This window comes from Hibiscus syriacus, unplaced genomic scaffold, assembly GCF_006381635.1.
Source record: "Hibiscus syriacus cultivar Baekdansim isolate YM2019G1 unplaced genomic scaffold, ASM638163v2 tig00112231_pilon, whole genome shotgun sequence".
NCBI classification, from domain to species: Eukaryota; Viridiplantae; Streptophyta; class Magnoliopsida; order Malvales; family Malvaceae; genus Hibiscus; species Hibiscus syriacus.
Genome location: NW_024063276.1, coordinates 695929 through 721394, shown reverse-complemented (window position 1 = coordinate 721394; position 25466 = coordinate 695929). Strand labels below are relative to the sequence as shown.

Below are 25466 nucleotides of genomic sequence, written 5' to 3'. Positions count from 1 at the left end.
TACTTCTACAACATACATCTATGTTATCATATCTAGATTAATTAATAAATAAATCAAATATTAATAATTATATAAAAATATATATCTAAGTTTGAATATCATCTTACGTAAATCATATAAGAACTTCGTAGTTACTTATGAATCAAACTAACTTTTTTTAAATAGGCTAAGGTGGTTTTAAAGTAATTGTTCGAATTTAAGACTTCTAAGAACAACAACAATTCATTTAAATTAAGATTTTAAACAATTTATATATTGCAATACTTGTAATGATTGATTTGAATTTGCAGTTCTAGTTCAAATTTATAATTTTTTTCTTTGGTTTGCTTACAACTTTGGGCTTCCTAGTCAGCCCATGTGAATTAAAGAAATTAGATTCAAGGCCCATTTGGTAAATTCATTTTCGTTTCAAAACCAATACATTATTCACTTGTCAAATATATAATGTTTAACTTTTATTTCCTATAGTATATATTATACTATAACATTGAAAAATGTGTTGATTTTACTCATATTTACAAACTATATAGCAGATAAATCCATCATGTATTCAGGGTAGGTATTTTTTCACTCCAAAATTTATACTTTTTAGAGATATTCATTCTATTAATTATAATATATATCTTGAAATTTGTAAAAAAAAATTGTATTGTTAATATATATATATATATATATATATATATATATATATATATATATATATATATATATATGTTTTTCCATCAGTACTAATCAGCCACGTAACTACAAATGATTTAATCATGACACATTATTGATTTGGATAGGTATGTGTCAAGTCGGATTTTTAATCAACTCGATCCGACACGAAAATATATAGCCTTCACTTGAAATATGAACCAACACGAGTTTAGGACTGACTTCACCGATCCGAATTTTTTTAAATAAAACTCGAATCCAACTAGACCCGTCCCAAAATAAATAAATATATAAAAATATTATATTTAAATAAAAATAGGGATCTAATTGAAAAATAATATATAGAGGAATATAATTGCAATTATCCCTAAATATATAAGGTAATTTTATACCTGGGTCGGATATTTTCACACTAAACCTGAATCCGACCTGAACATATTCTCTAATAACCTATAATACCCGATTTTCATCCGGCCTAGTTTTTTCCAAGGCCTAAACATTTTTATTGAAGCTAATTTTGAAATATGAGACATCAGTCGACTTACAAAAAACTTTCAAACAAGAATCAAACGTTGTTGTGGCATGATGTCTTCTTGAGATAGAATTGACTTTGAGTTATCTTTCCAACGCATTTTAAAATGCTTCAATCAGACATCGGAAACTCGAGATATGCTTATTTTAGTGAAGATAACACGTGCAGAAAATTAAATGTAGCTCCAATAAGAGAATTTAAATTTATTATGGATTTTCAATTATTTTATTAATTATTTGTAATTAAATTCAGATTTATACTTTAGGATTAATTATTTAGAGCAATTTAGGATTTTTCATTATTTCAATATTACTTTTCTTAATTAACGTATATAACATTAATTAAAGTTGCTTTGACTTTTTTTTACTTTTAAGGTCTATTTGGACGGTAAAAAAGATGATTATCAAGGGGAAATTTTTTTCTTCTAAAATTTAATTTTCTCTATTAAGATAACTCACAACCGTGTTAGTATCAAAAGGGCAATGTAAGGCTGTTAATCATTCCTCACACTTAACCAACTTTCAAACCCTTACGAGTGAATCTTTAGTAAGACGAACATCTGATAAAAGGTAAAATTTATGTATCTGACCTTATTTAACTCAAAAGGTTGGTGTCGACTCCAAAAGGTAAAGTTATTCACTTTAAGTCAAAATGTGATCTCGGGCCACGAATCATTGCGACAAAACTCAGCTTGACTTGAACTCAATTTTTTTAAAAAAACAATTAACCCACTAAAGGTTGGGTCAGAATCCGTCGGGTTTGGGTCCGTGCCCATCCCTATTATTGATTGGTGTCATCTAAACCAAAAAAGGAGAAAGAACAAGCAAATCTAGAAGAAAATAAAATCGCACATCTATAACATATAGATTCAATAATAGCAGTCTCAACTTACAACTGTATTAGGATGACTACATGTTAAACTTTCACAAAGATGATAAATGACCAATTCAGATGCATACCAGAACCATGAACTCTTTTATACATAGAGCACTTGGTTCTGCGTCTACAAAATTTGTTCTCCATGCATGGAACTATTACTATCTCATGTGATTTCCCTTATAAATGATCCGAAACGACAAGAGATTGCACCACGGGTATGAGTAGGGAAGTTCACAGCAGCCCATTGAAGTCCTAGGATCAGGATGCAGTTTTTACAAAGGGTATGACCACACCATAAAACATAGGGCACGTTTTCTACAATGTTGAAGGATTCGCGGCATATGGGGCACTCTAAGCCCTCGTCGCTGCTAACGACAGTTTGAACATTCTGATGCTTCACCAGCTTTCTTTAAAGAATCATTTTTCCATCTAACACTTCCTGCAATGTGGCTGGTACCAAAACTCCAAATGCTTATACAAGCAAATCTAGCAATTATACCATCATTTTCTTGCGGCAGATACACGGCCTCGATAACGACATATACAAACAGAACAGGGTATCAAAACACAACCTGATAAGAAAAATAAGATTGGTAATGTATCGGTAAGCATTCCGATTTTAATGGCACGCAAACTAATGCTAATGTATTGGTAAGCTCCGAAGTGAAGATTCAGGTGCTCAGATGTTGGCCTTCTAGCCGAAATAGACAAAGTATAACCTTAGTTAACATCTCAAAGATCTCATTGGGAAACCAATTCTGTCTACTCTGAATTAGATATAAGAAAATCCGTGTTGCTTGGACTCTTCATTTTCTTGAAGTATCTGTGTACACTTATGCTCGACACAAATACGAAGATATGACTTCAAAGGATCCTCTGAATGCATTGGTAAACTTAAAAACGCTAAATATACTCTGGAAGATGAGTACATAGAAGAAGATTACTTGACAGAAAACAAATCCTCTAAACCATTTGAGTGATGTAAACTAATCTATTTTCAAGCTATAACACAAGATTTAAGAAAAAATTTCCCTGAAATATGATTAGTTATCAATTTGAAGTTATTCCAAGCTAAATGACCATAAAATTTCATTATACATCAAATATTTAGATACCAAAGAATTCCACAGCAATAAGTTTGGCGCTTACCTCTAATTCCTTGAGAAAAAGGCAGCTCTTGAAACCTTGAGTTCCTGCAGCCTCCACTAATTCAAGCTGAAATTTTTGCTGTTAGATGGGTTTAGGGTGGTCTAGATGAGCCAAAATTACCTTCAAAGTGAGTCACTAATTGATACATGAAAGAAAGTCAAAGAACCCAGATCGGGAAATACTTGAAATAATCATTTAACAAAAATCTCACAAAGGAAAAAAAAAAAAAAATTGTAAACTATACCATCAACTAAACTATTTAACCCTTTTATTTTTACCACCAATCTTTCAATTTTGTCAATATGACCACCAAACTATTTAATTGTTCTCAATCAAGTCACTTGCTATTAACATTTAATAGATTGGGTGACGTGACAATTAACTATTTTGGTATAATCACACATTTTTCCTGTTGTTTACATACTCTCAATTTAATCATACTTTTACTAAATTAAAATATATTTAATAATTAAAATAGATGGTGCCACATGTCAGTCTCTTGTAAATTTGGGGAATAAAGGATTCAAATCTGAGTCAATGGGAGAGCTAACCAAATACCCAACCACTAAGCCAAAGTCACTACTTGGTGTGAGATTAACAACATGTTTTATATAACTTGATTTCTTTTCCCTATAAAGACTCATAATATTAACATAAAAAATATTTTATTTTATCTTTAACTTATTAAATATATTTTATTCTTAACTAATTAAATTTTATATTTTATTATTATTTTAACTTTTGAAAGTATATATTTTATCTTAATTTATTAAATATATTATGTTATTACTTTAAATTATTAAATATTTTTTTATTATATTAACTTAGATTTTTTTTATCTTATTTTAAATTAAAAAATACTTTATTCTTACCTTACTTAAAAACATATATTTTGTTGTTATTTTAACTTAAAAACATATATTTATTCTTAACTTAACTTAATATATATTATTTTTACCTTAATTTAAAAATATTTTTAATATATATTTAATAAGTTAAAGTAAGAATAAAATATATTTAATAAATTAATATAAAAATAAAATATATATTTTAAATATTTTTAAATAAAGATAAAAATAAAATATATCTTTAAAATTTAAGAAAAGAATAAAATATATTTTTAAGTTAAAATAATATGTAAAATATATAAAACAATGTTGTACGGTTTGGTTTTTTTTTTCAAATCCGAGGGTGACACAAAAATACATGATATATAAACAATTTATCAATCTTAAACCAAACGGTCTATGCTTGGTGGTTTAGTGATTGGTAGCTTTCCCATACATCCTTGGTTCAAATCCCTTATTCAACAAAAAAAGTTGGTCGCATGGGTAGTGAGAAAAAAATGCTCCCCTTAGTCTCTAGGTTGTTATTCATGGTCTTTAGGTTTTTGTTTACGAACCTACTTAGAACAAATTGCCTACTAGGTTAAGAATAAAGGGTCTGTTAATTATAGTATTAAGAACAAATCTTTGGGTTTACCCGAGAGGTAAGTAGACCCCGTAGATTTCATGATTTAAGTCGTTGGGCTTAATTGGGTCATAATCGAACCCAATTAGTCATAAAAAAGAGATTTGTGAATTTCATAAAGATGAGGAAGGACTTTTAGTGCTATTTTCCCATTTTGGAAGGATTAAGACTTTTATCTTTTCCATATCCATCTTCTCTTAATTTTTCCTTTCTTCTCATTTTCTCTTTCTCCCACCACTCCAAAGGTGATAGCTCAATGGTAAGACTTAAACCTTTTTCATACTTTATTTTAGTTCTAATTACCCCCAGCAACATTATTTTGAAGAATCAAGTTTTGGGTTTTGTTTTTGCAAGAAAAATATGGGTTTTTATTATTTAAGCCTAGAGAAGAGTGTTTGTTAGTTAAAAGAGCTTTATTTCGGGATTCAAACATCAAATAGTATATTTCATAAATATAGAGATTTTGTTAAGATTGGTGATTTGAGCATTTTAGGGTTTACTTTTGAATTCTCAAGCAAATCACGTTTTAGGTGATAATAATATGTTTTTATGATACCTTAAGACTCTAAACAACTTACTAAAGCTTCAGAATAAGTTTAGAAACCAAACTAAGTAATTTGGGATGATTTTTGAGTGATTCTCGAGCCTAAATAAACCATTTCAATGTTTGAATATCGATATTAGGATGATCAATATCAATATTGGTTGAATTAGGGCTAGAATTAGGGATTTTATAAGGGAGTATCGATAGTTCCGAGGTGAGTATCGATATTGCCCCTACAATATCGATACTCAGGGTGACAACATCGATATCGAGGCTCTTTTTTCGCATCAGAATATATTTTTGGTACCGATACTCATAGGGTATCGATACTACTCGCTTTGGATGGTTATATTTGACCCGTTTAAGGCCCGTAAGAGCTAAGTACGATCCGTAATAGTAAGACTTAGTCCATGAGGGACATAACTAACAAAGCATACCTAGAGACACCAATAAGAGTAGATTACATAAAGTGTAACCATATTAAGTGCAATAACCTGAATTATCTTCAATCGAGGATGTATATGATAGTTGGGACTGAGGATCGTTACATGAGATATCCAATAAGTGGTACAATGAATATGTCAGATTCAGCGGTAGAAAAAAGCATCAGAAATAGTAAGTTGTCCTTTTTAGTTCAAGAGGTTTTGAAGGGTAGTATGATAAGATCAAATAGAGTAACGCTACTCAAAAATGAACTCGAGCCCGATATCGGGTTAGTAAGTTCCACAGTTTATAAATAAGCATTCTCATACCATTCTAGATGAGAGAATGAGCGAGATAACAACTATTGTGATGTTAACTTCACTTTAGTGAGTCCAGTTATGTTAAGGTATACCCAAGTTACCTTAGTTGTCGTAGTGGGGCATTACCAGTGTGCGAAGTACTTTAGGAGCTAACTAGTATGTGAGGCTTGAACACTCGCAAAGAGTGGGTTAGCGATATTAGTGTTATGTGGCATATGGGCCTTAGATATGTATAAGTAGTTATGCCAATTCAATACAGTCAGGTAAGTTTCCAATGAATGTAAAATTTTATGGTTCTTACCTCTAAGCTATTTCATATTCAACATAGGTTGGGGAGTTGTTCTGAGATGCACGTAAATTCCTCTAACCACACCACCAAATCTACCTCATGTCTGTTTGTTTAAATCATGCATGTATAGTCCCACTAGTCTATTATATTAGATATGTTAAAGCTTGGCTTGAAGACTATGTGAGGCTGAGCCAATGCTTTAGTTAGGCAGGCATTGTGTCGATGTTATATGACACCAGGTTCCCCTTAGTGATCTATCTGATGGCTATGTGAGGACTAAGAGATCATTCAATATATTTTATGGGAATTGCATCGATGTTATGTGACACTAGGTTTCCTCATTAACTATTGTCTGATGGATGGCTATGTGAGACCAGATACTAGTCAGGTTTGCATTCAGATAATGTATAGTACATTCAGGTTTATATTCAGATAATGCACAGGAGTATCAGTGTCGAATTTAAATAATACACATTAGTACAATCATTAGGGTTAAAGACCCTTTAGTGGTGTACCCATGGTGGGGACCTTAGCAGAGGATTAAGGGAAGCGTGAGACCCCTACTTTAGTGATAGAGAAGTAAAACCTTAAGTAGGTAGCACTTGATCTAGGTCATGCTTGTACCTAATGCTTAGTACTATGTCTTCATCATACTTATGATTATAAAATTCTTATACTACTCTAGATTAGTGATTATATTTGTGGGCTTTGTAAGCTCAGCATTCAAATGTTTTCTATTGGCAGGTTAGTAGCTTGAGTCGTTCGCAGAGCATCGTCACAACAAGACTTCCTGCATCTCTGACTGAGTATTGTACTGTTGCTTTAGTGGGCATGTGTATTCATAGAACCTTACTCATGTATTCACTTTATTAAACTCAGAGTTGTATTATTTTGGTTTTAAATTATGTGTTATAGAGCTCTGATTTTGTAAAATGTTTTATAACAGATATTTATGTTTTATCTATGATACCATTCAGTATATTTAAAAGGGGAATAAACATGTTTCAAAAATCATGAGTTGCCTTGGTAGCTAGGGTTGCACTTTAGGCCTATTCGGGTTTAGGGTGTTACAAATATCGATACGCTGGTTCGGGAAACAGAAGTGCTGCAAAGAGAGAAACAAAGGAAAATAAAAAAGAAAACATAAAGTGATTCATGGAAAGAATGGACTTTAGAGTATCAAAATGAAGTCGAGGAATATGATGAAATGGCGACCAACCAATCAGACACTCGTACTGGAAAAAAGGATTGTAGAACTCCACGATTTATTTTATTGAGATAATACTAAGAGAGGAGTTGCATAAGAAGGATTTTTATTTTGGAAATGGTAGAGGAATATGGTGGGTTCCTGATTTCTCTAATATCAAGATTAAGTGGCCAAAAGCCACTCCAAATAGGAAGAAGCACTGCTAATGGTAGAAGATTGAAAATGTTAGGAAGTACAGTATTGGTACAAAAAATGTGATAATTTTTTCATTTGTCTTCATCGAAAGAACAAATACCAGTTTACCTTTGGAAAGGCGCCTGATGGAAAGTCATGGGTTAGTAATATTTTTATGCTAAATATTGTTTGAGAGGAATAGAAGATCTTTTTCTGTGCCATTAGCAGACCTCTATTAATTATTTAATCGTTAGGAAAGGACAAAGAAACATAGAAAAACAAAAAAGAATGTATGTTGAACCCAAGGAAACTTTTTCGATCAACACTATTCTCTAGTTTGTCTGTCTCTCCAAGAGATTACCTCAGAGATAGGATGATGCAACACCTATTATTTTTTTCTTGGTCTTTATTGATTTAGGGATCAGAGAACTTAGTTGAGTCACGTCAATAGACTGCATATAAGAATAATCCTATGTGTTTTGTGAGTCTCGTTGGATATTACCCTAAGATTTCATACAAACTTTTACCATTAATTTCGATATTACAATTTTTTGGAGGGGCACAACGATCAGGTCGAGAAGCCAACACATGACTAGAATAAATAAGTTTTGGATTTAGTTTCAAATAGTAGTGAGAAACATTATGATAACGACTTACATGGTTACGGTAAAATGAGTGCTAAAAAAGAAATTCAAGAGAAGCATGAGGCCTTGGTAAATCTTAACACTATGAAGTTGAAGACTAATCAAAATATAGAGGATGAAGGAACAATAATCAAACCAATATTCCATGAAGGCATTATTGAACCAGCTGTGGAGGCTGCGGTGCAGCCCCGTCGATCACCATGATTCTGTTAAGCTGAAAATACTAAGGGCTTGGGAACCTAGTGACAATTCGTGAACTAAGAAGAGTAATCCCCAAAAAGGAACCATAGATGTTTTTCTTTGTGAAACTTGACTTTGGTAAAATAAGACAGAAACAAATTAGAATTAGAATGAGAATGGTTAGATGCTTTGGTATTGAATGTTGAATAAACATTAAATGTTGTTTTTAGTGGTTTTCTTTAAATTTAGAAGTTAATGGGAAAATAAAAGGTCATGAGTTTTAGTAGGTGAAAGGCCAAGGGGTGATATAGGAGTTATTGGTCTTTTATGATTTTTAATAGAATTTGTTTTTATTTTTGGTAGAGTAGTACCTAGTGCTTATATAAAGACCTTGTTGATTCCATTTGAAACCAACTAAGAGGAATACAAAATCACTTAGAAATAGTATAGTAGTTGTGGGTTAATTTGATTTCTATTTTATAAATTGGTATCAGGGCCAATGACAAATGTGACGGGTCAAATACTACTACCACGACTAATGAAGGCGAACTACGAGAACTGGAGCATTCAAATGAAAGCTCTTCTCGAATCTCAAGATATATGAGAGGTGGTCGAAGAAGGTTTCAAAGAACCAACAACTACCACGGGATATATGGCGGCTCAAACCAAGGCGTTGGAAGAGGCGCAATCAAAGGATAAGGTGGCACTATACATGTTGTTGCAAGCCGTTGACGAGTCGGGCTTTGAGAAAATTACTGGTGTAGCTACTTCAAAAGAAGCATGGGACATTTTAGGAAAAGTATTTAAATGAGCCGACTAAGTCAAGCAAGTGCATCTTCAAACTCTTTGTGGAGAGTTGGAAAGCATGAAGATAAAGGAGTCGAAAAGTGTATCCGACTACATCACGCTTGTACAAGCCGTGGTGAATCAACTCATTCGTAATGGCGAAACATTAACCGATACGCGAGTTGTGGGGAAGATTTTAAGATCATTAACCGATAATTTTGAGAATGTTATACGCGCAATAGAAGAGTCAAAGGACCTTGCGACGCTCACATTCGATGAGCTCTCCAATTCTCTCAAGGCACATAAACAACGTAAGAAGAATATAAAGGAGGAGACAGTTGAGCAAGCATTTCAAACGAATACGTTAATCAAAGACGAAAAGGTACTCTATTCTCAAATTTTTTGAGGTAGAGGGTGTGGCCGTGTAAATGGTCGCGGTGGTCTAGGCGACATTTATGAAGGGTACTATAAGGAGAAGGGACAGTCAAGCTAATCAAATTGGCATGGAAGATGACGCAGTCGAGGAAGATACGGCCGATCAAATTATTCCAACATCGAGTGCTATAAATGTTACAAGTATGGTCACTACAGGAAGGATTACAACTCCGAAAAATGTTATAACTGTGGTAAAGTGGGACATTTTGCAAAAAATTATCTAGCCGATAAAAAGGTGGAAGAAACAACCAACCTAGCCTTGGAAGATGAAGCGAATGAAGGATTTCTCTTGATGGCTCAAAATGAAGTCAACATCAACAATGACACTTTGTGGTACCTTGATTCGGGCACAAATAACCATATGTGTGGTCACAAGTACCTATTCAAATAGATGCAAAAGATTGAAGATGATCATATGTCGTTTAGAGATGCATCAAAAGTAGAGGTCAAAGGCCGAGGTACGGTTTGTAACGTAGAAAAAGTACAAAAAGATGGATTGATAGGGTCAATCCAAGATGTTTATTATGTACCAAATCTCAAGAAAAACATTTTGAGTATGGGGCAACTCATAGAGAAAGGTTACTCGGCACTTTTGAAAGACTGGTACTACACTTGAATGACAAGCAAGGGCGTCTGGTTGCTCGAGTCAAGATGGGAAAAAAATCGGATGTACAAACTAAATTTGAGAAGCATGCGAAAAAATGTTTGTGAGTGGACGTAGAAGATAAGGCATCGCTGTGGCATCTCCACTTTTGTCACTTACATCATGGTGGTCTAAAAGTGTTAGCAAAGAAGAACATGGTGTACGGGCTGTCGGATATGGATTATGCGGGAAAATTTTGTGAAGAATGTGTGCTTGGCAAGTAATCGAGAACTTCATTAAAAAAAATCATAATATCAAGTTAAACATCATCTCGAGTTGATTCATACCGATATATGTGGGTCAATCACCCCAGTATCTTTGAGCAGTAATAGGTATTTCATTTCCTTTATCGATGGTTTCTCATGAAAAACTTGGGTTCATTTTTTAAAAGAAAAATCCAAGGTATTTGAGGTGTTTAAAAAGTTCAAAGTGATGGTGGAGAAAGCAACTGGTAGACACATCAAAGCTATATGATACAATAAAGGTGGTGAGTATACTTTGATGGCTTTCATGGAGTATTGCGAGGAGAAAGGCATAAATAGATTTTTAACCACACCATACACTCCTCGACAAAACAGTGTGGCTGAGAGGAAGAACCGAACCATTCTCGATATGGTTTGATCAATGCTCAAGAGTAAGAAGTTGTCGAAGGAATTTTGGGAAGAAGCTGTGCAATGTGCCATCTATGTATAAAATCGATGTTCACATGTGAAGTTAGATGATCAAACACCACAAGAGACATGGAGCGGACAAAAGACAACAGCTTCTTATCTCAAAGTGTTCAGTAGTGTTGCTTATACACACGTACCGGATCAACGAAGAACAAAGCTTGAAGACAAAAGTAAAAAAGTATATTTTTATTGGGTATGATGAGAAGACAAAAAGATACAAGATATTCGATCCGATAAGCAAGAAGGTGATGGTGAGTCGTGATGTGCGAGTAAACGAAACAAGCGAGTAGGACTGGAATAATTCGATAAAGGCTATCATTGAAGTTGGAGAATCATCAGTCATTGTACCAACAAGCATACGAACAAACTCTAAAACAACCGATTATGAAGATGAACCACAACAACCCAAAATACGAAGTTTTCAAGATTTGTATGATTCGACAAATGAAGTACAGCTTGTATGTCTTTTCGTAGATGCTGAAAATATCATCTTTGAAGAGACGTTGCGAGAAAAGAAGTGGCAAACTGCCATGAACGGGGAGATTGAGGCGAGTGACTGCAACAACACATGGGAGCTAGCAGAATTACTGAAAGGAAGTCAGCCTATTGGTGTGAAGTGGGTGTTCAAGAAAATATGAATGCTCAAGGTAAGATAGAACGGTACAAAGCACGACTTTTTACGAAGGGATACAAGCAAAAGACATGAATAGACTATGACGAGGTGTTTGCTCCTGTTGCAAGAATGGAGACAATTCAATTACTCATTTCACAAGCTGCTAAATTCAAATAGATGATATTTCAAATGGATGTCAAGTCTGAATTCTTGAATGGTGTGCTCGAAGAAGATGTCTACATCAAACAACCACCTGGGTACGTGAAAGTCAAAGAAGAGAATAAGGTGTTAAAATTAAAGAAGATACTTTACGGGTTGAAGTAAGCACCACGAGAATATAATACACATATCAATACATATTTCAAGAAGAATGAGTTCAAGAAATGTCCTTATGAGCATGCTCTTTACGTAAAAAACAATTGAGGTAACGTGTTATTTATTTCTCTTTATGTTGATAACCTCATTTTTATGGGTAATAATGATGAGATGATAGAAGAGTTTAAGGGCACACTAACATGGGAGTTTGAGATAATAGATTTGGGCTTAATAAAGTTTTTTCTTGGTTTAGATGTTAGACAAGTAGAGACGGGTATTTTTGTATCACATAAGACATATACAAAAAAGATTTTTGAAGAAGTATAATATGGCAAATTGCAACCCAAAATCAACACCAATGGAACCAGGTACAAAATTCTTGAAGTTCGATGGAGGGGAACGTGTCGATACGAGTAAATACCAGAGTTTTGTAGTAAGCCTTCTCTATCTCACATGCGCAAGGTCGAATCTTTTGCTAAGTGTCGGCATTGAAGCGAATCCAACGGTACATCCAAGGAATGGTGTCATTCGGGTTGTTCTACTTGAAAGTATAATATTACAAATTGTTTGGTACTCCGACAATGATTAGTGTCAAGACATAGACGATCAGAAAAGCACATCGGGATATGTGTTCTTTCTGGAGGTATTGCGTCTACTTGGCTTTCAAAGAAGCAACCAATCAAGACACTCTTGACGTGTGAAGATGAATATATGGCAACATCTTGGTGTGTATGTCATGCGATATGGTTTAAAAATTTGTTGAGCAAGATGAAACTAAACCAACTAAGTGCAACCGTGATTCATGTTAACAACAAATCAGCAAAGTTGGCAAAGAATTCGGTGAACCATGAAAGAAGTAAACACATCGATGTTCATTTTCACTTTATCTGAGATCATGTGAATGAAGGAAGTGTGGAATTGGTGCATGTGGCAAGTCATAATCAAGTTATGGATTTCTTCACAAAACTGCTACCGAAAGTACTTTTCGACAAATGCAAGAAGATGATTAACATGATGGATGGTAGAAGTATTTAAGTTTACGAGGGAATTTTGTTGAATAAACATTAAATGTTGTTTTTAGTGATTTTCTTTAAATTTAGAAGTTAATGGGAAAAAAGGGTCAAGAGTTTTAGTAGTTAAAAGGCCAAAGGGTGATATAGGAGTTAGTGGTCTTTTATGATTTTTAATAGAATTTATATTTTGTTTTTGGTAGAGTAGTACCTAATTCCTATATAAAGACCTTGTTGATTTCATTTGAAAACAACTCAGAGGAATACAAAATTACTTGGAAACATTATAGTAGTTGTGGGTTAATTTGATTTCTATTTTACATTGAAAAGAATGACCAATGTATTGGACTACATCTTATGTAGAATGAGGGAATTCAAGTTAGATTATTAGGGTACTCCAGTTCTCACATCGATGTTGAAGTCCTTGATCAATATTTTCAGTTCTGTTTCATCGGCTTTTATGGATATAGCGATTGAGCTAGGAAGATTGAAAGTTAAAGATTACTTAACTGGCTTCGACACTCCTCTAACCTTACTAGGCTGGTAGGAGGAAATTTCAATGATATTCTTGCCCTAATAGAAAAATAAAGAGGTTAGAAAAGGGCATACTTGGATATGGAGAACTTTAGCCAAACTCTTAAGGGGTGTGATATGTGGGACATTCAACCTAGTGTAGGGTGATTCACTTGAGAAATAGTTGTCCAACCACCTTAGAGAGAGATTAAACTAGTATGTAGCCAATTCAAGCTTGAGGGGTTTCTAAATTGATTATTGTGTTGTCACCAATTATCCATCAATTTTGATCATGATACAATGGTGTGGATAAGGAGGCCCGAGAGATCTACAAAGACAAAATAACTACTTTAAGTTTGATGTGTGCTGGACAAAAGAGATGAGTTATAGATCACTGGTTAAAAGGGAATAGGCGTTTGGTATAGTTGTGGATAAATTAAAGGTGGTGGGATCCCAACTCCACGGGTGGCAAAAAACCACAGGTTTAGGGACAAGAAAAGAGAGAATCAATTGTGAACTGTTTGATAAGGATAAAATGTATTGGATGCAACGTTCTCGAGTTGCCTGATTAAAAGATGGAGACCTTGACTCTAATTTTTTTTTTGCACTTGTGCAAATGAGAGAAAAATAATAATTAGTTAAAAGAATTGGAGAACAGTGGGGGCAATTAGGTTGAGAATATAAATGATATTTTTGGGGTGGCCAACAATTATTTTATTTTCCTCTTTCATTCTTCTAGGACTGAACCAGTACATACAATCTTTAGCACCACTCAAACATGCATTTTATAGGAGAAGATTACTAAGCTTTGCAAGGAATTCACTTCTAATGAGGTTCTTCATGCCTTCGCTCAAATTGATCCATCCAAAGCTCATGGTATTTATACTATGCCTGGTAGTTTTTACCGTTATTTTTGGGATATTGTAAGCCATGATATCACTACTCTTTGTTTAAATCTTCCAAATTACACTGCTAGTTTTGAATAGGTTAACCAAACTATCATTATTCTCATTCCAAAAATTAATTCCCCAAAGTCAATGAAACATTTCCGACTTATCAACTTATGTTCAGTCATCTATAAAGTTATCTCTAAAGACATTGTGAATCGTCTTAAACATGTAATGCCTTATTGCATTTACCGTAACCAATACACATTTGTTTCCAGTAAATGCATTTCTAATAACTTTTTAGTTGTACATGAAATGATATATTATCTGAAAAGTTTCAAAAATAGCCCTAACAATGGTGTTGTCATCAAATTGAACATGGAAAAAGTATATGACATAGTTGAATGTCATTTTATTGCTTATGTGATGAAAAGAATGGCTTTGATCATTTATTTGTTGCACTTATTATGAAATGCATTTCATTGGTTTCTTTTTGTATTCAAATCAATGGAAAACTCTCAGAACACTTCAAACTAGAGAGAGGGTTTCGAGAAGAATATATGCTCTCCTTGTATCACTTTTTGTTTTGTGTGTAGGGTCTCTCAACTGTTCTCCTTGTTGAGCAACAAAGAGGGAACATCAAAGGTGTTAAAGCGAGCCGATATGGGCCAAGAGTCAATCATCTCTTTTATGTAGACAACATTTTGTTTATAAAGAATGACCCAAGAGAAGAAAGTGGTCTTAAGACATTTCGATCATCTACGAAGAGTCGTCAGGGAAAAAAATCAATTATGAGAAGTTTATGATCTATTTTTCTATGATCTATTTTAACCCCAACATCATTCCAGATAACCGATATCAAATTGGGTACATCCTTAGTATGGGTAAAAAAGAGGAATGGGTTCTTATCTTAGATTACCGCTTATGGTGGGAAGGAATAAGATAGTCATTGATAACCTCGTAAAAAGTTGTATTTTGTGTCTTTTTACTTAGGTTTTTGTTTTTTTAAGCCCGTGTCATAGCATTTAGAGTGCATTTAGGTCATGTAGTTACATTTGATGGTAAAGTCTCGTTGCAACATTTATTTATTGAAAACTGGTGATGTATAGGGAAATGTCTTGATCTTTTGGTGTTGTGCAAGTAAAAAAAGCTTAAGGAGAAGATGTGGTTGTTGTGCCATTCTTGAGATGAAAGTTGAAAGAATTGTTGCAGTGAATCTGGAGCAAAAAATACAAAATAGCAAAAATATCTTTTCCAAGTTGTCCAACCATATGGGACTCACTACCACTACTGTAATTTTTAGGATCACTTGCCACAATAACCACCCATTCACTCAAAGATGATGACACCTATGGTACAAAGTGAATTTTAGGACCTAAAACCCTGAAAAAATCCCTTTTATAAATACCAAGATACCCTACATTTTTAAGAAATCTTTGGGAGGTGGCCTAAGAGAGAAAGACATTTACACATTCCTATTTTCATTCCTCCATAGCTGAGCTTTAAAGGGGTAACAACTATGCCCTCAAGAGAGGCTAGCTTGCTAAGGTAGTGTATGGCGGTGGAGCTAAGTGTCACGGGAACAATTTATTGGGAGTGTTTTTCTCCTTGTGCTTGTGTTTTTCTATCTTATTGGGCTTGTACTAAGCTTGAATGATCTTGGATGAACTTAGCCACACCATGAACTGAATTAATTGGTTTTTGATTTGTGTTGAATGATTTTATTTTGTGCTAATGGATGGCTTGAAGTTTTTATGTTTAAATGTTGTTTTGTTCATTATTTTTACTCTGTACGTTTTTGCATTGCAAGAGTTTTTGAGAGATTGTTGTTTGTTATAGCGTAATATGCTTAGTCTTGTAAGATCTTTTGAGAGATTTCCATTTTCTACGTAAGGGAGCCAAATCGGGATGGGGAGGTTCTAACCCACCTTAGAGAAAATGAGAGGTTTTCATTTGACTAAAAGGGATAGTACTTAGTCGATAGGCTAGTGTTGCAGTTCACACTGAGAGGTATTCACATAGCATTAGTTTTATCAAGTTCCTTGCTAGAAATAATTTAGAAGCATTTTCAGTAATTCCTGTTGGGCAGCATACTCATAGGAGCATACACCATTCTTAGCACCAAATCGAATTGACATAGAAAATCTATGCCAATTACTCTTATAGAAGCTTGACTGTGTCTCATTTTACAAGGTTCAATTTATTTTACTGCATTACCATACTTTTACAATTTCATCAACTTTCACCACAATAATTTTACTCCACTTCACTATATCATTTGCCATAACATTTCCACATACCTTTTAAATACCGTCTACCATAACTTTTGTTTGCTATATCTTACTTGTAAAATACTCCAATCCCTCTGAAGACGTTACTCACTCATTACTGTATTACTTACATAGATTGTGCATATTTACACAAAATTATGTGCCACAACACAATATCTTTACATACAATCAAGTTTTTGGTTTCTTTGTCGTGATTGGCAACTGGTTATTTTTTAAGTTTCGCTATAGCAAGATTTTTTGTTTTTAGTTTTACAAGTTATTTTTGTTTATTTCTTTTTTAGGTTTTGTTGTTGCATAAGCTGAAGAACTATCGAGGAACCACTTTCTCCTCTAATTCTGGAGATTAAACATTTATTCCATCAGAGGCGATGTGCTCAACGTTCTAATAGAGCCATGAAGATTCAAACCTAACGTGTTTAGCAAGTTCAAGATCATACAGATCCAAATAGTGCAGTATGTAGAGATGAAGAATTTGTACCTCGACTGAGAGCTATTAGAGATCACTTATCTCCTATCTTGGACTATCTCAACCCTAGGATTGTAGCTCCCGAGATCCATGCAACTCACTTCGACTCAAACCAATCATGTTCAAGATGTTGAACTCGATCAGACAGTTTGGTAGCATCCCTAATGAAGATGCAAGGAAGCAATTCGTTCTTTCTTGGAAGTTTGCTACTCATTCAAGAAACAAAGAGTGCACGAGGATGTGCTAAAGCTAAAGTTGTTTCCTTATTCTTTGCGTGATCGAGCAAGAGCTTGGCTTAGTGGAGTTTTATCCGGCTTGATGGAGTCTTTGGCTGAATTTTGTAAAAGCTTTTTGTTGGGGTATAATTTTCCCAACATGAACACTCAATTAAGAAATGATATAGCAAGTTTTCCTCAAGCTGATGACGAATCAATATATGAGTGTTGGGACCGATATAAAAGTTTGCTTCACAAGTGCACCAACCACAGATTCCACGATTGGACTCAAGTAATGATGTTCTATAATAGAGTGAATGCACCTACATGTATGATGTTAGATGCTTCAGCAAATGGTACTTTGCTTGAAAAATCACCCGAAGAGGCTTTTGACATCCTTGATAAGATAGCCAACAACGATTATCAATTTCCCTCTTCAAGGCTTGGAACTGGAAGAAAGGAACCTGAGACATTCGAATTAGATGTTAAGGATTCAGTGTTCGCCCAACTTTCTTCTATAAAAAATATGTTGTAGAATCTGCGACGTTCCAGTGAGGTGAAGGAAGTAAAGAAGGCCAACTCTGCATGTTTCTTATATCGAGGCAATCATAATGAGAGTAAATCCCTAACAATCAATAGTCCATTAATTATGTGGGAAATTTTAACGGAGGCAATAATAACCCTTATTCTAACACCTACAACCTAGGATGACATCATCATCCTAACTTTTCATGGGGTAATCAATGGGCCAACAACAATGCAAACAACTTGAATAGGCCACAACAGAATATTACTAAAGCTTCAAGTTTTTAGCAACAACATATGCCATGGCAGAATGCCAACAAAGGTTCAACATCTTCATCAAATGCTAACTCTATTGAAGCCACTCTTCATGATTTTATGGCTTTAACGAAGGCTTTATTGCATGAACATTCGTTAAATATAAAAAACCAAGCAACATTTTTGCAAAGTCATATCTCGTCTTTGAGAGCATTGGAGAACCAGATAGGTCAAATTGCTACCGCATTACATGGTCGTCTACAAGGCAGTCTCCCTAGTGATACCGAGGTCACTAAAACTCATGGAAAGGAGCAATGCAATATACTCATGTTGAGGAGTGGTACCCTATTTAATCAAGGAGATAAGTTTGGGGGAAATAAGGTAGACGATATATGCCATAACATTGTGCAAGATGAATCACCTGTGAAAAAGGACAAAGATGAGGGTTCTACAAGAAACCTAATGATGGAGGACAAACAAATATCAAAACAAAAGTTGTTCCCCTACTTGTAGTATAGGAAGTCAAACCCCCACCACCCTTTCCTCAAAGACTGAAGAAATATAATGATGACATCCAGTTCAAGAAGTTTGTAAACTTTCAATGAAGCGAAAAGATCCTTCCATGATCATATGTACATATCTTTAAGGACATTGATCAGTTGTATATCAATGTCCTACTCTTGGACTGGCTATTGATATATCAACTTTTTCCAAAGTCAAGTTTTTCAACTTGAAATAAAAAAGTTGCCTTGATCAACTATATATCAATGTATCGCTCTTGGAGGCCATTGATTAGATGCCTACATATGCTAAGTTTTTCAAGGATATTGTCACATAGAAGAGAAAGGTGGAAAAGTTTGAAACAATTGTCACAGCGAAAGAATATTGTTATGCACTGACTAAACTTCCACCGAAGCAAAAATATCCTAACAGCTTTGCTATTCTATGTTTTATTGGTGATAAATATGTGGGAAGAGCCTTGTGAGATCTTGGGTCAAGTGTGAATTAGATGTCGAGGTCTATGTTCCTGAAGCTTAGAATGGGTAGTGCTCGACCAACCACTGTGATCTTACAACTAGCTAACTGATCTCATGTGCGTCCCGAGGACAGAATTGAATATGCCATAGTCAAAGTAGACAAGTTTGTATTTCCTGTTGATTTTCTCATAATCGAATGTGAGGCCGATGATATTGCACCAGTTATTCTGGGCATCATTTTCTAGCCACCTATCCCATTTTTATTGATTGAGAGAAGGGATAGTTTGCTATACGAGTGGCTGATCAAAGTGTGAATATCAATGTCTTTAACACACTCAAGTAAGTGGATGACTAAGAGGAATGCCAAAGTGTATTAGACGTGGACTTTATGGTTGATGATGAGGCTGTAAAAACTTTTTATAGCTTGAAGATTATGAAAGACTCAATGAAGATGATGGTATTGAGGAGCCCGATGATTTTTCTTCAAAGGTGCAACAGTCTAGCTTAGAACTCAAAACCTTCACTACAACATGCACCTACCTTGGAACTCAAACTTTTGTCATCATATTTGAAATATGCTTATATAGGTAGTGATGATACTTTGCATGTTATAATATCTGCTAGTCTAACCCCTGAGCAAGAACGTAGTTTGATAAATGTCTTAGTGCAACATAAGACAACTCTAGGTTGGACTATGGCTGACTTGAATGGAATAAAACCTAAAATCTACATGCATAAGATCTAGCTTGAAAATTGCCACATCAACTCTATCAAACCCCAAATAAGACTTAACCCAGTGATGAAGAAAATGGTAATGAATGAAATCATCAAGTGATTGGATGCTGGAGTAATCTACCCTATCTAAAATAGTTCATTGATCAGCCAATGAAATGTGTACCCAATATGGGAGGCATGATCATGGTGAGCAACGAGGAGAATGTTTTACCTACGAGGATCATCACGGGTTGGAGGATTTGTATGGACTACCGAAAACTCAACAAGGCAACTAAGAATGACCATTTCCCCTTCCATAAATTGATTAAATGTCAGATCGATTGGCAGTTAAGTCTTTTTTGTTTCCTTGATAAGGGTACAATCAGATTGCCATAGCACTAGAAGAGCAAGTGGAGAAAACCTTTATTTGCTTGTATGGTACAATCAGATTGCCATAGCACTAGAAGAGCAAGTGGAGAAAACCTTTATTTGCTTGTATGGTACTTATGCCTTTAGAAGGATGCAGTTTGGACTTTGTAATGCTCCAAAAACTTTTCAGAGGTGTATGTTAGCCATTTTCAGATATGGTGAAAGACTTCTTGGAAATCTTTATGGATGATTTCTCTGTCCCTGGCGATAATTTTGACAAATGCATTGGCAATTTAGCTAAGGTAATAAAAAGATGCGAAGAAGTAAACCTATTGATGAATTGGGAAAAAATATCACTTTATGGTGACAAAAGGAATTATGTTGGGACATAAGATTCACAGAAGGGAATCCAGGTCGATAAATCCAAGGTGGAAATAATCAAGAAATTGCCTCCACCCACCACCGTGAAGGGAATAAGGATTTTTTTAAGGCATGTAGGATTTTAAAGGCGATTCATCGAAGACTTCTTAAAAATTTAAAGCCTCTATGTCTTCCACTACAAAAAAATCAGCCCTTTATGTTTGCAAAGATTGCTACAGCGTATTTACGGAGTTGAAGGACAGAATTGTTACAGCGCCTATAGTTATCCCACCAGATTGGATTGCTCATTTTGAAATTATGTACGATACAAGTAACTACGTCGTAGGAGTTGTGCTTGGGCAATGACAAGGTAAAATTTTCCGTGTCATCTAATATGTTATTCATACCTTGAACAAAACACAAATCAATTACACAACCACTAAAAAAGAATTGCTTGTTATAGTATTTTTTTTTTGATAAGTTTAGAGCATACTTGATAGACACTAAGGTCATTGTTCACACCGATCACTCAACTATTAAGTACTTAGTAATTAAAAAGGATATCAAACCTACACTTATTAGGTGGGTACTTTTGCTGTAAGAATTCAATTTAGAGGTGAAAGATAGAAAAAGTAATGAAACCAAGTAGTCGGCCATCTCTCTATGCTAGAGCAAAAGAATGTATGTAATAAAAATTTAGAAATCAAGAAGGAATTCCATGATGAGAAAATTTTATTTGTTGCGGCATGTCCGTGGTATGCTGACATAGTTAACTTTCTTGTTAGTGGTGTTTTGCCTCTGATTTAAATAGCCAGGGAAAAAGGAAGTTCATACATGATGTGCGATACTACCAGTGGAATGAGCCTTATTTATTCAAGCAATGTCCTGACTAAATGATTTGAAGGTGCATCCCTAAAGAAGAGAAAAATGAGATTCTATTCCATTGCCACAACACCCCGTGTGAAGGCTATTTTGAAGGTGTTATGACTGCTTCAAAGGTCTTACACTCTGGATTTTATTGGCCCATACTTTTCAAAGACACACATGAGTTCTACATGACGTGTGATAAATACCAACGCATTGGGAATATTTCCAAGAGACATGAAATGTCGTTATAAAACATTTTGGAGATAGAGCTCTTCGACGTGTGGGGAATATATTTCATAGGACCTTTCCCATAATCTTTTGGTGATCTTTACATACTCCTAGCAGTGGACTATATGTTCAAGTAGGTATAAGCTGTGGAAACACCAAGAAATATCTCAAAGATTGTGTTCAAATTCCTTTACAAGAACATATTCACACGATTTGGAGCACATAGAGCTATTAAAAGCGATGAGGCCACCCACTTTGAGAAAAAGTTGATTACTAAGGTATTGCATAGGTATGCAGTGCATCATAAAATTATTACAACATATAACCCTTAGACTAATGAGTGGGTTGAGGTATCGAACCGATAGATCAAGAAGATCCTTGAGAATGTGGTGAGCCCTAAGAGAAAAGATTGGTCCCTTGAGAAAGTAACCATTCAAGATTGTGTATGGCAAGGCATGCCATCTACCCGTTGAGCTAGAGCACAAGGCCTACTGGGTGAGTAAGAAGCTCGACATGGATGCCCCTCTAGCTGGTGAGAAAAGGTTTCTAGAGGTAAATGAAATGGATGAATTATGTGCCCAAGGTTATGAGAGTGCCCACCTATACAATGAGAAGACTAAACATTGGCACGATAAAAATATTTTGTCGAGGCAACTTCATTAAGACCAACAAGTCCTCCTATACAATTTTAGGCTGAAGCGTTTTCCAGGAAAACTTAAGTCCCGATGGTCAGGACCCTTTCAAGTGCATTACATATTCCCTCATGGAGTCATGGATATCAAGAACCTCCACAATGGCTCAATTTTTAAGGTGAATGGACAATGCCTCAAGGTGTATACTAGAGCCCCAATCTTGCGAGACAAGTCAACATTTATTCTCCATGACTTTTCAGAGTTTGCACTATCTACCGTTTAAAATTTTCGCTGCAAAATTTCATTTTCACATTTTGTATATAAATAATTATTTTAACTTAAATTTTTCTTTCCTATTTTTTTAGTTTTATTTTAATTGTAGTTTGTTTTCTTTAGTTCATCCAAGGACATGTGGTAGCGTGGGGAGAAAGATTAAAATATGACAAAAAGAAACCATAATTTCTTTTATGCTTCGGGGGTCAAAAAGGGGGAACACTTCCCTTATTTATTTTTGTTCTTTTTAACTTTTCAAACCCACCAATCATATTCCCCTAATTATTACCTTGTTTTTTATTTCTTACTTTTGCATTAACTTCCCCCTCAAAAACCACCTACTTTATTTCTTTAAAAACACTTATTCATTCTCTCTTTCTTCTTTACTTTGTTCTATTTCTTTAAGTTTTCTCTTAATTTCTTCTTCTTCACCCGATTTCTGCCATAGCCTAAGTTTTCCTTGGTTTACTTTTTTACAACATCGATGGCCTGATGCAAGAATGTTTCCAGTGAGGTATCTTCCTCTATATCGTTACCATAAACCCCTATAGACAAGTTCAAAGACGACGTTGTGAGGGAGATATTCCAACATATTAACGACCAAATAGTTTACATGGAGCAGGTTTTTGTTCTACAAAAGGAAGGTGAAAAGGCTCTCGTCCTCGAGGTGATGAATGTTATAGCAAAACATAAGTGGGAAGTTTTTGCTAAGCATCTGGGAGATGTCGCTCTGACCATGGTTAGGGAGTTTTCCGTTCACCTCACCAAGCCTTCAAAACATGGAATCTCGATGAGGGGCAAGAAAGTTCGTTTCAGTTCCACTATCATCAATTGCTTTTTCAAGATGGAGAATGTGCCCAACCACTATATGAAATTTATTGATGAGATAAACGCTAAAACTTGCAATGGAGTCTTGGAAGATATTTTTTCGAATAAACGTAATGGAAGGGCGAAAACCTAAGCAAATAGAGCGTGGAAAGGTGTTCTCTTAAGCCTCAAGCAAAGGTATGAAATCACTTCCTTGATAATTGACTAATTCCTACCTCGCATCACACCACTATTTCTCTTAAACAAATGTTTCTTATGTATTCCATTATTTGTGGGCACCCGATCAATATTAGCGAGGTCATCCTCAAACAAGTATGTGGCTGTGTCAAGCAAAAAAGGGCATGATGATCTTTCCCAACTTGATCGCCACCATATGCCAAAAGAAGAAGGTGGTGAAAGGGATGTTCAAAGAGTTTATCCCAGTGAAGGATGTCATAACCAAGGAGAAGATTCTCGAGCTAATGGCCTTCAATGAGGATGGTCCTAAAGAGACCCTCCAAAGAGGTGTAAAAACTATTATCGCGGCAAGAATAACTGTTGTAGTGGCATCTAATTGAGAGGCGAAAGAGAGAGTAGAGACTATGTGAGGCAAAGAGACGAGGTCAAGTCCTCCTTTTTCAAGGAGATGTTACCCCTCAACACCGACAACTTCTCTATTTTTCTTAATGAAATTTTAGAAAAGAAAATTATTGTTTCTGCGTTTACTGAATGAGACCCGACTGCAATAACCCACCAGACCAGATAGATAAATGCCCCACCCGTTGAAGATGAACAATCCGATGAGGATGCCTAGTTCACTGCAACAGAGCCCATTGAGCCCTTTTATGCTAAACTACTTGACACCCACCCTTCATCTGATGTTGAGGGTGAGGAGAATATTTTGCTAAGGTACCAAAGCCCAGAACGTCAAAACAAAGCTGACAAGACTGATGAGGAAGCAGTTCTAGACTCTGTCGATGAAATCGAGGAGAACCCACCCTCGCATGTTCAACCGTAGCATATAAACTCGCCCATGACTAGATCTCATGACCATATATCACTTAAAAAGGTCAGTCGGGCTTGCATGTGAACCTTTTGTCATGGCATATGAAACTATAGCACTAACAAAGACCACCTATTCGCGTGTTGTGAGTACTATAAAATATACGCAAATAATGTGCAAGTATACACAATCGCTCAAGTAATATAATGATGAGTGAGTATCGTCTCCACAGGGATTGGGTGAAATTACGAAAGTCTAACCAAAGCAACGCACTAAATTATCTAAGTATAGTTAGTCTTGATATATACAAATGTCACGGCAATGGATATGTGTATGCTGGTGGATGCAGATTGATGGTGTGATGGTGTACCAAATGGAAATGCAGTGGCAATGATGGATGTTTAATATTGAGTATGGTGAAATGTCAAGGCAATGAAAAATGGTAAAAACAGTAAATAAAAAGATAAATAAAATAAGAAAAAAATAATCCTCACGTGACAAACTTCCAATGAAATGAATGGTAAGGATTGGTCTAAGGTTGCTAAACTTATTTCTCAAGTATATTTAAGCTATCTTGTCTTTACTTACTCGACAAAGCTTTCCTAAGGTGTTCAAAAGAACCTAACAGAATAGGATGCCAAGGCATCTGCTCTCACTCAACGATGTTGGACAACCTACCCTATTGATAAAGACACCCTTTTTAGTCGTTGAAATCCTATCCTAGTCTCTTCCGAGATCTAAGGGATTAAGTTATAATATTCCTTAGCTGGTTCAAAGCCCCTTGAAAATACCATAACCCATTGCTTATGAGGATCTTATCTTGCGTTTCTTCTGAATACTTACAAGTATTTTTAGCTTAGGATTCTTCCGAATACCTAACCTTCATCTAAGAGATGGACATTTCCATGCCTCTTACAAGCCTAGATGGTGAAGCATTCATAAGCAAAGCAAGTAAAGAACCCAAAATAAACTTAAATATACCCTAAAAAATAAAGTTTAAACAATCGTTCACCAACCACCACCAAATAAGTTAGTTCATGGTGGGGTTCGAAATATCCAAACACAAAGTCATGAAAATATTCGTTCCAACAACCCACAAATTAATAGAAAAATAGCAGCAAAAGGGAAGTGAGAAGAAGCCTT

General features: G+C 35.0%; 1 pseudogene; it reads right to left on the bottom strand.

Moving 5' to 3' along the window:
* The window catches only part of LOC120176207, a 101525-nt pseudogene that overhangs the window by 48226 nt on the left and 27833 nt on the right, over positions 1-25466 (bottom strand).